Source organism: Pinus tabuliformis, chromosome 4_2 (assembly GCF_031772625.1).
Source record: "Pinus tabuliformis cultivar Carrire ecotype Pingquan chromosome 4_2, CPIR1, whole genome shotgun sequence".
NCBI lineage: Eukaryota > Viridiplantae > Streptophyta > Pinopsida > Pinales > Pinaceae > Pinus > Pinus tabuliformis.
In genome coordinates this window covers 610352754-610357263 of record NC_142304.1, presented here as the reverse complement: position 1 = coordinate 610357263, position 4510 = coordinate 610352754, and positions in this window count along the sequence as shown.

Here is a 4510-nt window from a genome sequence, read left to right as displayed (position 1 = left end):
GAAGTGTGCAATTCCATAAGAATCTTTTGTTTGAGTTGGGAATTCTTACAGAGGTACAAGCGATCTTTGTACCATAACGAATTATTTTTCTAGCTAAATGTATCAGATGTACTGGAATCTTGTTGTAACTTTCAAATAAGTGCCCACACTTCTTCATCATTCTTCCATTCCTCCCTTGCTTCGTTTATCCAATCTAGTTGGATAATAGAAATGCCGCACAACAATGCTTCCACATCCTCATCCTTTCTTGAGAGTGCATCTGCCACCACATTTTGCTTCCCTTTTTTGTAGATGATTTCAAAGTCATAGCCCAACTTCTTTGTGACCCACTTCTGTTGCTCTTCAGAGGATAATCTTTGTTCTAAAAAGTATTTAAGGCTATCATGATCCATTTTTACCTTGAAGTGTCTCCCCATTAGGTAGGGTTGACATTTCTTAAGAGCATGTAGTATTGCCACATTTCCTTCTCATAAATAGCTTTATGTAAAAAATTTCCCTTGATTGGACGAATTTCAAAAGCAATGGGTCTTTCATCTTGCATTAAAACAGCACCAATTCCATTTCCTGAAGAATCACATTCCACAATAAAGGTTTTTGTGAAGTCCGGTGTAGCTAAGACCGGTGCTTGGCACATTGCTTCTTTAAGATGTTCGAAGGCCTTTGTTGCTTCTAGAGTCCATGAAAATGCATCTTTCTTCAATAATGTTGTTAGAGGTGCTGCTATTCTCCCATAATTCTTAAAAAACTTGAGATAATAACCTGTCAACCCGAGAAATCCTTGTAGATGCTTTATGGATGTGGGGATTTTCCATTCCTTAATGGTTTTAATTTTTCTAGGGTCTACCTTAACTCCTTCATGAGATATAATATGACCCAAATATTCCACCTCTTGTACTCCAAAGAAACATTTGGATCTTTTTGCATATAATTATTTCTCCTCCAATAGTTGTAGCACCCTGTCAACATGTTCAACATGATCCTTCCAAGACTTGCTGTAGATTAGTATATCATCAAAAAATACTAACACAAATTTTCTAAGGAAGGCTTTGAAAATGGAATTCATCAAACCTTGAAATGTAGAAGGTGCATTGGTAAGGCCAAAAGGATGACCAAAAATTCATAATGAACCTCATGAGTTCTAAATGATGTTTTCGGAATGTCTTCTGTCTTCATTCTGATTTGACGATATCCTGAACGAAGATCCAACTTGGTAAAGTAAATTGATCCATGCAATTCATCTAGTAATTCATCAATGACAGGAATGGGAAACTTATCTTTAATAGTGAGCTTGTTAAGCTCTCTATAATCTGGACACATGCGCCATGATCCATCCTTCTTGTGCACCAATACTACTGGAGCAGAGAAAGAAATTTGACTAGGTTGAATTATACCAGCCTCTAGCATTTCTGCAACCATACGTTCAATTTCACTCTTTTGGGCATAGGGATATATGTACAGCCTGATGTTTGGAGGAACACTTCCTGGAATAAGATGAATAGCATGATCATGATCACGAATAGGTGGGAGACCTTTGGGAGTCTCAAATAATTTGGAATGATTGTCCAAGACTTTTTGGAGATCTGGAGAAATAGATGATTCCGATGTGGAAACATCTAGCGAACATAATTGTGCAATTACACCTCTTTGTTCCTTTTTTAGAAGCTTTGTCATACCGTTAGAGCTGATTATCTTTCCTGGTTTCACTGCAATACCCCTTAATTCAACTTCCTTTCCTTCCACAAAAAATTTCATGAAAAGTTCTTGAAAATTAAAAGCTATTGTACCCAAGGGTTGTAGCCATTGGACTCCTAGTACAACATCAACACCTCCCATTGGAATGGAAAGAATTGGGCTAGTCAATACATATTCTCCCATGGATAGCTTAATATTATGGCACTTTTCAAAGCAATTTATCGTTCCTTCATTTGCAATAATCACTTGACACTCTAGTGCTAGATATAGGAAGCAATTCAATTTGTTTGCTACCTTACAATGAATAAAATTGTGGGTACTTCCTAAATCAATCAACACTATTACCTTTTTCTTCTTGATTTTTCCTTCTATCTTGATGGTTTGAGGAGTGGTAATTCCAGCCAATGCATTACAAGTTATGGTCGGATTCATTTCTTCTTTATCTAGGATTTGTTCCTGGAGTATATCCTCTTCTTTTGACCTTTCTTGCTCCTTTTCTTCTTCCTCTTCACAATCTATGTAGAATAGTTTCTTCTCAACACACTTATGACCTTTAGTGTATTTGCTATCACAACTGTAACAAAGCCCTTTTGCTCTTTTTTCTTCCAATTGTTGTGGTGTCAACCTTATAGGTTGTGGAAGACTAGGGGCAACAACACTTCCGTCTTTATAGTTGTGAGTGGTATCCTTCCTGGTTGCCATAATTTTGCTTTCCGTTTTTCTTGCTAAACTGAATGCCTTCTCTAATGAGTCAGGTTCCCAAAGGCGAACATCATGTTGGATATTATCCTTTAATGTCCCTATGAACACATCAATCCTATGCTCCTCCGGAATGTTTTTTACCCTTATGTTCAATTTTTGGAACTCCTCAATGTGCTCCATTATTGAACCCTTTTGTTTGAGACTTATCAATTGGCTAAAAAAAGTGTTGCTTTTTGTATCCGCATAATGTGTTGTCAATTCTTCCGTAAAAATTGCCCAAGTGATAATTTGTTTACGAGAGCAAAGCCATTGATACCATACAAACTAATTTGGTTCCAAATATAAAGTTGCAATATGTACCTTTTGTGTGTTTTTCACATTATTGAGATCAAAAAATTGCCCCATCTGTAATGTCCATGTTGCGGGATCCTTGCCATCAAACTTCCTCATATCGATTTTTGGAATATGGTGGGTCTTTGATCCAACATTAGAGTCTATGAAATCATGATTAACATTTTTTTTCTTCTCGTCATGAGTTTCCTTTACTACCCTTTCACCATTAGTAAGAATTTCTTGTAGAAACTTTGTTAAATCTGTCTTCAAATCTTCCATGCCCGTCTTCAAATCTTCCATGCCTGTCTTCAAGTCGTCCATCTTAGCTTCTATGTCATTCATCTTAGTTTCTACACATTTCTTCAAACAATCCATCTTTGCTTCTACACCTTTCTTTAAACCATCCATCTTAGCTTCTACATCTTTCTTTAAACCATCCATCTTAGATTCTGTTGTTTTTTGTGCAAGTGACACTTGTTGCACTTGGTCTCATAATTTTGATATATCATGTTGCATTTCTTCCTCTTGTTCATGAGTCATGCTAGAGCTTTCAGGTTGCTTACTAGGTGTTTGCATTTCCTTTCCTCGGGTCATAAATTACCGATAATAATGCTTTACTATGCCCTTTCAATTCCTTCAAACTAATTTTTCAAACCAAGCTTATTAAAAAATTTGGAAAAAATTACACACCTTCTTTCACTTTGTAGGAGCCAGATATTGAATCTGATGTATCTCTGTAATTTTGAATCATCGAGTTCTGAATTGTGACCTGTAGTAGCTCTCTACGTCCTCTTTCCAATGCCACTGGTCTGATCCAAATTGGATTCTCCAAGAAAGAGTTATGCACAATCTCCCAAGATGACCTGATTAAAGACCTTTCCAGAAGAGCGAACTTGTGTAAAGTGGCACGTGTCACTGTTTCAGCCTTTGGCTCTGAAAAATATATACAAGAAACTACAATCTGTCCTCTTTCTGTAACTTCTTACGAAATTTCAATCCGATGCTCAGAGAGAACATTATGACGATTTTCCCCAGGTCACCTGTTTGGAATGTAATTCAGGAGTCTGCAAAAAGACCAACTTCCTTAGATCATATCTCTGCAAATATACCGCGAAAAGCTCTGAAATTCAGACCCGATGTTAAGCACGATGTCTTCTCAAATGGGTTTTGTTTTTAGCTTCTGAAACGTCGCAAAAAAAAGTTATAGCAAAAATTCCACGATGACTTATTTGGAGCAGAAAAACCGTAGAATCCAAAGCTCTGATACCAAATGTTATGAAACCAACTCACAAAAAGATAGAAAAGATAGATCAACGCCATAGAATTCAGCCTATTTGAGGGGGCAGCCTCCTTTACATTAGATAAATGAAAAATTCTTGGATGATCCAAATGACAAAACCTCCTTTCTATATATAGGAGTCTAAGGAGTCACAATATAACCTAGCTGACCTAACAATAATAATATAAAGCCACAAAAATAACAATAGAGGGATTCTATGGGGCACAGTAATAACAATATGGGGACAATAGGGGCACAACAATGTTAATAAGGGATACAACTACAATAGTAATGGGGCAATCACTAGTATTATAGGGACCTAACATGGTGTGGGCACTTCCCACCCACATGTTCGTCGTAGTGGCCTCGGGTTGTAGCCTATCCGTGCCCACACACAACCATGTAACTCACCCTCGGATCCGTACTTCATGTAGCTACCCAACCTACCTACCCGCGGGTCTACACACCTGTGCGATGCCTCTCGTTCACCCAACAGTCACTCTT